Raw genomic sequence first — 13427 nt, 5'->3', positions numbered from 1 at the left:
CTTCACGAAGAGAAGGTGGACTTTCTAGCCATAAAAGAAACGAAAATGTCGGAGGAAGAGGAAGTTACGAAGGCTCTACAACCCTGTCTTACTTCGTATGAGGTGTGTGTAACGCATGCCGTTGGCACAGCAGGAGGCTATTTTTTTGTTTCTTAAAAAACTCTGTACCTCTCTCTGATGTAGATCTCATCACTGATGCTCATGGATGTTTTATAATATCTGAATTTAATTTGTTTGACGCTCAACGGCGAACTATTTGTGTCTAAGCCCAGTGTAAAGCCAGTGAGCGAACCCTGTTTTTCCACGATATATCGCATTACATCAAATCAAATCGGACCACTATATTTCTAGGAGACTGTAATTGTGTATGCGGTGCAGGTGATGGATTTCCAATAACGCGTAAGAGAGATGTTAGTGGAAATCTGGCGAGGGAAATAATAGCGGAAAATAGTATGGAAGATGTTTTTCACGTTTCGAGCGGAACTAAAAAAATTCTCTTTACGCACTTTTAAGAATCTTCGCACGCCCGCCTTGATCCTGTTTATGTTTGTGCTGACATTGTACATAACATCAACTCTTACTGTGTAGAACCAGTGTATTTAGTGACCACTGCCTCGTAAAGGTCGCAATTGGAGAATATCAAACTCCCAAGGCAAAGCTCACTTGGCGGCTGTGGAAACTGAACATCATTCTGCTTGAAGAGGAAACATTCATAGCTACAGTAGATGACCTGCCAAAAAAAAAGGCAGAGCAGTGTGAGACATGTCAATTGGAATGATGGGAGCGGTTCAAGGAGTAAGTAAAAATGTCAGCAATCGAAAGATCGAGCACGCTGAAGTTTTACGCTCGGGCAGAAGAGCGAAAACTGCAGCAGGATTCGCGTACATTGTGTGAGGCTGAATGCGAATGACTAGGTTGGGGAGCAAAGGACATCGCGATTGTCGAATCACGCCTCGATAAATTCCAGAAAGAGCGATACGAAGGCACTGCGGTACGTTCAAGGGCACAGCGGTTTCTCGGTGGTGAGCAACTCACCAAACACGCCTTGATAGCGGAAAAAAGTATGCTTTGTCCAAAGGAAGTCTTGAAATAGAGAGAAATGGTACCATAGCTACAGACAAAGCAAGCATTGAGGAATCCTTTGTGGAACATTATCGACAACTTTTTTAACTCCCACCAGAACAGCAAGATGATAAAATTGACGAACTCTTTTCTATCATGCCAAGAATAGATGACGAGAGAAAGGAATGGCTGGAGGGACCCATAAGCCTGGGTGAAGTCAAAAAGGCAATACGCGACCCGCCCGGTGGTAAAACGCCCGGCCCAGACGGACTTTGTTTAAGTTTTTACAAGAAATTCAGAAGAACACTCGCTCCTATTCTTCTCGCTGTCATAGAGGAATCTTATAAGAAAAAATCATTACCACTATCTTTTTCTAGAACCCCCACTGTGTTAATTCCAAAATCAGAGGACGCCGACAAGCTACGACGTGTAGATGGTTATCGACCAATAAGTCTATGTAATGTAGATTATAAGATATTAGCAAAAATACTCAATGGAAGGCTACAGCACGTAATTTGCCAATTGGTGTATGACCACCAAACGTGCGGCATAAAGAACAGAACGATCCAAACAAACGTTCACGTAGCCAGAAGCATTTTAGAATGTTCTAGAGAAGAAGATCAGATTGCCATGCTTCAGATTGATTCAGAAAAAGCATTTATCGCGTACGTCATAAATTTCTTTGGGTCATTCTGCGGCACATCAACATTGGAGATGTTATTTATGAAGGCATACGAATGGCATATAGTGGCTGCTCTACGCGACTAATTATAAATCGTAACGTAACTTGCAGCATTCCTGTACTGTCCTCAGTACGACAGAGTTGGCCGCTCTCGCCGTTATTATCCGCGCTTTATCTTGAGCCTTTATGCTCGAGCGTCGCTAACAACGAAAATGTTCATGGGTTTTCGATGAAATCCATAGAAGTGAAGGTATTGGCGTAAGCTTATGATGTAGCAGTTTTTTTTTGTAGAGAAAAAAGAAAGTGTAAGCAACGTTATTGATTCAGTTAAACACTTTTGCGACATAACCGGTACGGCTGTAAATTTAGAAAAATGTTCAGGTTTTTGGCACGGAACATGGGCCACAAAGTCCTCAGAGTTTAAGGGATCAAGTGGCGTTCAACACCTACGAAATACCTCGGCGTACCACTTCAGCACATGCGTAATCCAAATGTTTACTCGTCCAAAGCAACAGCCGAATTGAAAAAAAAAAAAAAAAAAAAAAAACGGGTATCACGGTGATTAAATCGCGACTTATCATTTTTGGCTAGAGCAACGGCTTGCAACATATTTCTTGTTGCTAGGCTCATGTATGTGCTTCAAGTATTACATTGCGCTCAAAGTGTTATGAGGAAAGTTTCTAGGATATAAGCTACATTCATCTGAAAATCAAGCTATGAGCCAACGAGAAAAAATAACCTCTTCCGCCGTATTCCTTTGGGGGGATGTGGTTTATCGAATTTGTTTTTCCGGCAGCTCGTGTCGCCGTTCATTTTCCTACGGGATACTGAACAGTCTTTCATGCGCGCGGCATTTCAAACAAAACTGGCCGGGCACTTGCCTTCGTTTTTGTTCTCGAGTCATGGCGAGCAGCCAACAAGAATTGTTGGATTCCTAAAGGAGGTCGTTGAAGTATGCCATTTTCTGGTGGCACGCTATTCCAGAGAATATTTGTCTTGCATAACTAGAAAATCTTTGTCGAACACCCTGTATGACACTCTTTCCCCGGAATCTTTGTATCGTGCGTTGTACAACCAGGAAACCGGTCAGGATGTTCTTTGCCACGTCAAGAGAATAACAATTCAGCCACGTGCCAAAAGTTTTTTTTGTTTTGTTTTTTCAAACTTCATACCTCGAAGCTTCCCGTGAAAGAGTGGGTTCACGAGAAAGGTATTTTTGTTTCTCGGACCACCAATTGCTTGCTGTGTAAAGCCCCCAAAACTATAGAGCACGTGTTTATTTCCTGTTGGGATGCCCTGTTGTTTTGGGATGTGTTGCAGAGAACCTTGAAAAAAGACCTACAAATTACAGCACATTCGATCCGTTTTCTTCCAGTCAATTCCCAGGAACTTGTACCGTACGACCTTATAATGTTAATTGGCCTATCCAGCATCTGCTGTTCGCGGATGACGGTTAGGCATGCGCGTTGACGCATACTTTATAGAATTTGTGACTCAAATACGTAGGACATATGCACATCAGGATACTGTTCCTCAGTGGGTTGGGGAGTGTGAGAAACCCCTAAAGAGCCTCCGATATATTTATTGAGATGTGCTAATCAAAAGACTGTACGCTTAGCCTGAACGTGTCTCTGTTTTGTATGTTGTAATAAAGATTAAAAAAAGGGATCGGTGGCCGAGTGAGCTAAAGCGCACACCCAGCTCGACGCGCGTGGAGCGAAAGCTCGGGCTGCAGAACCTAGGGATCCTGGGTCCGAGCCCGCCCCTGTCGGTTTCGATCTGGATGAGCATCGTACCGGCGTGTGGTCGTGTATCACTACTGCGTGGTGCACGTTAAAGACCCCAGGTTAGCAGTCGTACTTCACTGGCCAAATTGCTCATCTACAGTGTAGACCAGTATGGCCCCTACTGGCAAACGACCTTACGCTGTATAAATCACTAAAAACGTCCCATTTGAGTTTGACGAAAGGAAGCATGCATTTTTAACTTCGCCTCAATTCTACTGTATTTTTTATCTGGCCACCGACTAATAAAATAAAAATATCGTTCTCATATTTTAATATTTAGAGGGGCCACAATGAAGTGGCAGTATGGCATATTTAAATCCGTATTGCAATAAAAATATATTCAAACCTTGTATTTTTTTTTAGTTCTTGAGAATTAACCGAGCAATGTAACGTGAAAATAACTTGTAATGTAACAACAGAAGTAATCAACTACTTTTTTTACATAAGTAACCAGTAACGCTACTTTATTATATATAACGCCGAGTAATTTGTAATCGTATTTTTTTTTACATTTTCAAAGTAACGGGCACCAGTGTGTACACAACACGCTTTATGTCGTGCATCTGTCTCGCGCTACGTACGCTCATTAAGGAATATGCCCGAAATAAGTGCATGAATTCTGCTCAGGAAATGCGATTCCACCAACTGCCAAGCCCGAGCAGCTCGTTAGAGGGATATAGCAGATGGCTGGCGCGGAACTGCCCGAGTTTGGGGTCATCTGATTGGCCATACTCTGTGGAAACAGCGTCACCCTGAGTAAACAAATTTAACGAGCCAAGAGAGCAGTGCTGGCGGTAACGCGTTGGCAGTGACGGTGTTACCGGTAACGTGTTATATTTCCGGTACCGACGTAACGTACTCGTTCTTTTTTTCAAAACGGTAATGGGCAACGCACTTACGTCACTTATTTCGGTTAAGGGGCAACGAGGTTACGGTTTACGTTACCCCCCCCCCCCCCCCCGCCCCCCATAAAAAAAAAAACTTACAAAGATTACGTTTAAAGTTTTTAGTTTGTCTACACCCGTTTTCACGTGAAGAAAAAAGCAAGTTTTGTGCATTGTTCATACGCGGCGCGAAATAGTTCTTACGATATTTGTTTTTGGAGGAAAAAGCGATGCTTTTGGCATTTGGGACGTCTAGATCCTAATAAGATAACGTATATCTGATCTACAATTAACCTAAATATACTTTAAATCTCTACATAAAGTAAGAAATCAATAATGCTTTACGAGAAGCCGGATTTTGTTTTACTATGGTTCTTGAAGTGAAAACGAGTATAGACATATAAATTCTTGCGTTTTTGGAAGAAGAAAAGATAAGGTAAATACCGTATTTACTCGAGTAATAGCCGCACTATCTAAAAACAAGGCCCTTGCGTCCACTTTCCCGCAAAGGACATATACAGCCAATCATCGCGTTGCGCAAAACTAACATAGCGAATAACTGGATCAAGAACACGAGTCTCCATACAAATGTAACCTTCACATATGGCAGCCTCACGAGAACACGTTATCTCTGTCCTGTAAACCGCTGGCATCATTCTGTCGATCGCAGTGATTGGCAATCCGCGTGCTCTTCGGAAAAGCGAACCTTTACGTTTTCGTCCTAAACAGTGCGGCTATACTCGAGTAAATACGGTATGTTAAGTTTCTGCATGGACATAATGTATATTGAATTATGGCGCGTACGTGTACTTGTAACGCCAGAACAGTAAACTATTTTAATTCGTGAATATAAGGTAATACAAAAGTAGCCTGTTTTGCACTTTTAGCGGCGGTGACTGTAACCCGCTGTTTTTATTTTCGAGTAACGTAGGTCTGTAACGCGTTCCTTTTTTTTGCAAGTAACGAGAAACGTGTTGCTTTTTGTAACACCTACATCATTTCAAGAGACACGTTGCATTAAAACAAAAATAGAATACTAGATTTCTTCAATCGTCAGCTCACTCGGCTAATTGCTTTATTTGCATTTCAATAATTACCTTTCAGTACAAGACTGCTTGGCCATAACCGTATACGAGTTAAGACTTGGCCAAATAAATATCACCAGGTATTTATCATGGCATAGTAGTGATCCGCAGAACCAACAAGAAGAAATCAATAGCCACGAATAGTTACGTGACTTCAACGCGACCAGCGCCTCAGTAGTGCACTATAGTTGAGCATCGAGGAGGAATAGGGGTTGGTGGTACTGTGAGTGCGAGAGGAGCTTCTGAAGCATTCTTGAAATGCAACTGACTATAGCTGAAACTCCTGATTCGCTGAATATTGGCATCCATATTGATTCGTTTGATTCAATCGATATACTCGTTTTGACTCGACTGTCACGAGACAGACATGTCTTTAATTATTTTTTTATCTCTCAATCCACATCATTTCTCACTAACTGTTTTTTTGTGTCCATATCTCTAGATCCGCACTGGATCTTCTGACTTGGCTCTCACATTGACATGTCGGTTCCGCGACTCGATCAATCACTTGACCCAGATTGGATTGCTTGAGCTGTTTGGCTTTTTAATAATTGAACTTCTAGAAACTTACTGAATTCCTTCACTCGGATGTTACCTGACTTGTGCTTGTAAGGATTACCTTGATCCGAAAGAGAAGAGTGTGAAAAGTACCCTCACAATTCAAAGTAATTATTTCAGAAGCAAACCGCCTCAAGGTTCTTGCGATCTTCACTTTTCTCCCTACTCCTCCGCTCTCGTGGTGTTGCACTTTTTTTCAGCTCGTTTGCGTTTTCTCTAATTGACTGCAATTCCCTGTATGTCTACTATCTGTACCTTTGTGAACACGATCACTTGGTTCTTCATTTACCTACGTTTCTCAGTGAACGCGGAAGCTGCGTTTGCGTATGATTTGTTTTTTCGTCATTAGCGTAAATGTTTTTCTTTTCTTTTCATTACTCCTCCCTACAATTTTTTTCTTTATTTCCCTCGTTTCTTTTGTTTTTTCTTTCTGCAGCCGGGTTTAGAGCTTTGAGCCCTGCTGCTTGGCCAGCTTGCCCGATGGTGACTCGTCCAAACTAGTGGGTTACGCCGTGATCGTTGGGGTCAGTGCGTCTGCTCTTCGCACAGTCCGCGCCTGAGGCCCCATGGCGTGTTGCGGGGATCTGCTCAAAATGGAAGTTGCTACTTTCGGCCTTGACATTTAATGGGAGCTGTGCCAACACCCTGCGTGCTCGACGCTTCCCGAAGCTTGCCGGAGCACCTCATGTCACGCGGGAAGCCAGGAGGGTTCGAGGATTTTTTTTTCGGATACATTTTGAGCGTGGTTCTTTCACGTAGGGCTCCCACCGCTGACGAGTCTGCGAACCTCCACAGTTTTTACGAGAGTGCGACTGAATTAAATTTAGAAGTAGCAATACACCTATAGGATGCAATCTATCGCTTGAGTCAACTAGATCGTTTCCTCTTTTGAAGGGACCGCATAAGTCGGTTCTTCAACAAATCGCCTTAAGGTGTTCTACAGAAGCGGCGTGAAACACCTGATTACACAACTGTGCGGTGTTCGTAAGATAATAAAAAAGAGTCTGATATGTGCGATAGCCGACGGATGAGGACATGTAAGAGGGAGGGCGCGGACACAGATCTCCGATTGCAGACAATGTTGTTGAGTCAAGCACGGCGCGGACTTTATCGGTGTTGCGCACGATTTTGTTATTTTATTTTTTGTCGAAAACTGCATAGAGACAACAGAAACTAGAATGAGTCTTTGTCAGACCATTCCGGCTTTACGGCAATAACTACTGCCTTAGTTAGGTCGCCCAGATGTGTTTGATTGGCAGACGGCGGCCGTGCATAGCCACTTGATCCTCCTTTTGTGTTACCCTTTACATAGATAAGCTTATATGTATATTATCTTTTTTTTTAAATTTAAAAATAAAAATTTTCAGGCGTTTAGGCTTCTCTATAATGCGAAATTAGAGGGCAGCTTTTGAGGTATGTTGATTTTGTAATATACTGTGGTACAGAATTTAAAAGAGAAATATATATATATATATATATATACACACATATATATTTGATTTTCATGGTTAGTACGAGGGTAGGCCTGGGAGGACGAGAAGGGTAAGGTGAGAGCCCGATGATGCAACGCATGCGATGTTTGTTTCTACGTGAAACGTTTTTGGCTACTTGCTCCGGATTTCGTGAAGCCGCATCTCGTGAAGCCGTGGCCTGTGATGTCACATGAGGTCACAGTTTTCCCGCTAAATTTAGCTGGAAGATTGACGCCACGTGATTTCAACTCAAATTCAGTTTCCCCGCTAAGTTTAGCGGGGAAAATGGCGTCACATGAATTCGTGCCACATCACCTATGAACAACTTCAGTTTCCCCATTAGATTTAGAAGAAAAATTTCCGTTACATGACCTCAACACCAATTAGTTTCCCCACTAAATTTAGCGGAGAAAAGGACGTCACATGACTTTATGTCACGTGACTTATGCACAAAGTCGGCTTCCCCATGAAATTTAACAGGAAAACTGACGCCACATGACCTCAACACCAATTCCATTCCCCGCAAAATTTAGCGGGGAAACTGAATTGATGTTGACGTCATGTGACGTCAGTTTTGCCGCTAAATTGAGCGGGGGAACTGAATACGCAGTGCTGCATTACGGGACATAGCAGACCTACAGACCAATTAAGTTTCTTTGCTAAATTTAGCGTGTAATTGAATTGGTGCGTAGGTCTGTGACGTTTCATAATGCAACGCGCGCGGTTACGCCGACGGCGACGGCGACGCCGCTTAACTCGGAAAGGGGCGCCTAAGAGCTGTGCTCCAACAAAAACACCATTTTAATCGCCTTTGTACAAAGCCTTCAGCCTATATGTCCACCGATTTATAGGGTCCCATAAAAGGACCAATGAGCCCTATAACTCACGCTGGAGGTTCTGTTTTAGCGGTCTTTCCAATTACAGTGCAATAGGGGTCGCAACTTATCAATACAAACTGGTTAAAAATTATTATTCAATATTACCAGCTCGCCTGCATACTCCCTGTTATTTTTTTTTAAATATGCACGAGAAAGGTGAGTATTAAGTGAGAAGAAAGTAAGAGGAAACATCAATCTCGCATTGCTGTTTTGTTTAGGTAAAAGTAGATATCTGTATGAAACTGCCAAGCTGAGCTTTTGCGCACTAATTTAACTAGTGTACAAAAACGCACGAAACAAAGCATGGATCAGGCAGAGAAACTAACACGACACAAGCGCAGATTTGCGACTGATGTTTATACCATAGTATGAAACGTAAAGAAAAGCTTCAGGAGGAAAGAAACATCTGTATTAGTCAGCATCTGACGGACGAGGAACAGTGTACAGGGAGCCAGTAGCTGGAATCGTTTGTATTCATTGCTTTATTTTCTGCCTGTTTTGTCTCGTTATGGATTCAGCAAATCCTATCTATACTAACTATCATAGCTTACCACCTGTCTGTAGCTTACCTTTAGTGGGTCGCGTATTGGTAAGAGCACTCGCGTTTTTCCTGGTATGGTGTGTTTTATTTTTCCTGTCGAATTTTTTTTTTCTATAAGTAGCAATTCACTGCTTGTTCGTTATGTGGGTTCCAAGGCTTTGCCCCTAGTTCATTTAGTGCTTTGTTTTTCGCCCTGTTCAAACAACACCACCGCCAGCATCTTGCTGGCGTTCATATTTTGCGCGTCGGATTTTCTCTTTATTATGTTTTTTTTAATATTTATTATGTTATTATTCTTCAGTATATTTTGCTATAAACAATCACTTGTAAATAAGCGGTTGTGCGTCGTGTTCGTTCGTCTGCTTCGCTCGTATTTGTCATGCGATGCCTTCTATCGTTGCGCAGTAGCTATGGACCTGTTTCGGGAAGAAACTGGATTTTTAAAATGCAGTATCTTGATAGAAGTTGCATGAGGCCGAGTGAATTTAGTTCCACAAAATTATATCTTCACACTACTTTACGTAAAGAAAACTCATTAGGTTATACGTATGAGATAAAACAACAACAAAACTTGTTTCTAATACGTCCATGCACACTGATAAAAAAAAATATATATATTTTACGCTTGATCTGGACGGATACCGCTCCAGTTCGGAGATTTAGCGCACGCTTTAAAGGAGCATCGTGAATTTCCAAGATGAATAAATATTTACGAAACACTGGGGTCAGTTGGACCAGTTGGTATTTAGACATGATGAAATACAGGGCGCAAAGGACGGAACAGGGGAGAGACACACATTGAACACAGCAGCGCTGTTTTTTCTCGTGCTTGTAAATCTTGTCCTCTTCTTTGTGCGCTGTTTTTCATCATTACGAAACACGATCTTCAAGCTCGGCACAGCTAGGACCCATATGTTTTGGTTGCCGCAATTCGAGCAAGATTGGTTTGACTCGCATTTCCGCTCGTTCGTAGAAGCTGCCAGCTATAGAAGCGTCGGGGTGATTGCTCCTTGGACGATTATGAGGTATCAAGCAATACGTTGATATCGCTTATTTCGATGAGTCCATTCACCTCCTGGACGAAAAATGTGCTTTGAGGTGCTCGCACTAGATATCTTGTCCTCATGATTATCACGTTTATGTTCAAAACCATACGGCTAGCGGCGATCCAATCCTACTCCCTAAAACAGTTTGGAGCTTTTCCAAACTATCCGGGTAAACTACCCGTATGCAGGATACATTCACACTTACGGTCATTGAGGGCTTAAGAAATGCAGGGCGTGTTGACTCCCATACATCTTAATATCGCTATTTAGCCAATCATATTCGAGCCTCGGCCAATGAGGATGCTCCATTAAGAATCCCAATACAAGAGGAGCGTACATCATCAGCCCAACGCAGTTTTTAAGACGCGATTCGTCGGCGGCCAATGAGGTAAGCGCTGAACGTGGCTTCAGGTGATGAGCAATCTGAAGAGACAAAGAGAGAGAGATTATAACATTTAGAGGAAGCGCCGATGGAGAAAAGGCTGTGGCGACAGCACGGTACGGCTACGCGAATGCCGACTTCCCGTTCAAACGCGGTTTCTAATTTGCAACGCTCACATCGACAAGTCTGCGTTCTCCTTTGGGCTCTGAACTATTCTTCCCCTTCAGCCCGAGTACGTCAAGGCAGGGCGGAGTCCGGACTGGCAGCGTCGGCCGACTCGAGAGAGCGATGCACGCAGTGAAATGTCGTGCTGTCCGACGAGGGGTTCCCCAGAGGGATGAGACGAGAGAAAGGGAGGAAAAAAAAGATTAACGTCAGAAATGCGTTGGACGACGAGAAAGAAAGTAGAGGGGCGAGGAGAAAGCGGTGGTGGAGGAGGGAAACCCAAAATAGCCGATTACTGAAGCATTCGGCCAAACGAGACCCCGGAGACGGGCGACTCGTCTACCCGGGACCGTGACTCGGCCAGCCATTTGCGGGCGGAAATGTTGCGGGACGACGCTGGGCTCGAGAGCTGCTTTTTTGATGGAGGCCACCCGCGCAACCACCTGGGAACGTTGTTGACGGAACGCCGGCCAGGTCGCCGAAACACCAAAAACGATACTTCCCGAGCGTCCTGCGGGGGCACTTGTCCCCTTCGAAGTCGCCCTGAAGAAGAGAGGTCGAAACATGTAACGAAACCCGGTGCCGCAAAACGCGCTCAGCAATGCTGAGTTTCAGACGTTCTCTGTGTCTGTTCCTTCTACTGAAAGTTCTTCCGATTTCTTCCACCGCAGTTTCAGGTGTAATACGACATGATTAGCGCTCAGCAAGAAGCTATTTTTTTAAATATTTTTAGGACCAATGTTTATTTGACGCTTTTTGCTTTTTGCTATGTTTTTCCACGCCTCCTGTCGCCTGCACATCTGCATGCAGTTTGAATATGTTTTGATTTGATTTTTGCGAGGTGAAGAACAAGTGGTCTTCTGAACTCTTACTTTATCGTTTATTTTCATTTACCTGACTTGCAGTTTGGGAGAGAAGGTAGTGAAAGTAGTTTCATAATCGGCGTTCCTCGTGCAAAGAACAACACAAAACCAGGTCTGCACGTCAGTTCCTTTGGGGCTACCTCTCAATATTCATTTGACGAGCGTTTTGTACAATACATAGTGAATAATACTACTGTTCATTGTTCAGGGTAAAGGGAGACCGAACACCCCTTACCTAGCTCTTGTTGAATTCAAGTTACAGCGTGATATTGTTCACACAAGATGCGCAGCACTGTTTTCTGATGCATGGAATAACATTCAGCAAGAATGTGTAACATTCTTCAAAATACCATCTCTTCCTAGTATGAAAGACTCGTGAAATTAAAGTCAGCCTGAGAAAATGAACCGGGGATGTCTGAAGTTTCTCGGACATTTTGTTAAATATGGTGGCATTTAGGTTCATTCCGGAGCTCAAAACGTCTTATAAATGGACACCCAGCGCGCCCCAAAACCCGCTGTAAGATTTGTGTGTCGCCAGGCCTCCTTTATCAAGTGTACTAAGAAGCGTCTTTCCGCATATGTGCCCAGCTTGTGATCCTAACGAGGTAGATGAAAAGACTAAATATAGGTAAGATGAAATCGCCTTACTCTCACTTACACTGCTACGTGACTACGGCGCGCAAATGCGGCTCAAGGAATTTCGAAATCCCAGAAATATACTCTGGAGGCTCACCCCAATTCATATATATATATAGTTGAGTGTTAATATAAACACTTTTTTTCTCATGTGTTCTTATTGAGTCGTCACTGATTATTGTCCATTCGGTTTCCATTGCATTTTTCGCAACACTGAATCAGTACCTATATGTGCATGTAGGAGATCAAAATTAAGTAAAGCCAAGTAATGAGTGCGATTGACAATAAGTAACATTCGTTTTATTCACTCTGCTGCTCATGTATGGGTGCATGGGTAAGTTTGTTTATTAGGTATGAGATTTTTTCAAAATCTCATATCCGCATGTTTGAAAATATTTAAATGGGGGAAAGTAAAAAAAAAAAAAATCTTGTCTCCCGATAAATTCGGCGCAATTTATTGGAAAACACTTAACCGCTCGTAAATGGAGATAATTTGAATGGCTTATTTCCTTTAAAATGGCACAATGCCATTTCTTGGAAATATCAATTTCGGAAAACTTTTCATTCCCAGTGACACAAGGGCACTCACGGTGTTTCAGCCGTGCCCTCACTGAGATTCCTCAACTAGAAAGGGTGCAAATCAGTCGATGTTTACTACTCAACGATAAAAAAAAATCATTTGAATTTCTAATGATGATGCAAAGAAATGTTTGCCGAAAGAGGGAACTCTAGTGTGTGTGTGGTGAGTGAGCTCAAATGAATGAATATTGAGTTCTTATTGATAAATCTCATTATATATCGAATTAATCAGTTCAAAATAATATATATGAAGCTTTTAATGATAAAACTACTTTTCAAACCTAATAAGTGAATTTAGAAGAATAAATACTAAGTTACCAACGGCCAAAGTCATTTTCGTTCCCAAGTAGTAAATCCGTAACAATAGATACTGAGTTCTCAATGGCCAAACTGAACTGCACTCCAGTGGCCAAGTTTAATAGAATGGATATTGACTTTCTTACGGCTAAACTCATGAGAAGTGGAGTTTATGTTGAGTTTTGATGGACTCCATAAGAATACATTACAAGCCCAATTGAAAGTCACTGATAATATGCGTAAGGTAATTAAGGAGCAGCAAAGGGTCATCTTAGCGGCGATGATCGCTTGGTGCGTTTGCTTTTACCAGCAACACCAACCGCGCAAAAAAAAAATCCTCATGATCGCGTGATTGGGTTATTCGGTGATAGCAACCTTACATAGACAAGTAGCACCGTGACGATGCACTTGTAATGCGACTTGATACTCTCCTGCATCGAATTCTAGCGTCGGCTTTGGTCGGACTTAAACTGAAACGGTGTATAAATGAAGGACTGCGTCCACCAGTTG

Source organism: Ixodes scapularis, unplaced genomic scaffold (assembly GCF_016920785.2).
Source record: "Ixodes scapularis isolate PalLabHiFi unplaced genomic scaffold, ASM1692078v2 PGA_scaffold2__306_contigs__length_199485367, whole genome shotgun sequence".
Classification (NCBI taxonomy): domain Eukaryota; kingdom Metazoa; phylum Arthropoda; class Arachnida; order Ixodida; family Ixodidae; genus Ixodes; species Ixodes scapularis.
The sequence above is the reverse complement of the archived record's forward strand: the minus strand, read 5'-3'. Positions refer to the sequence as shown.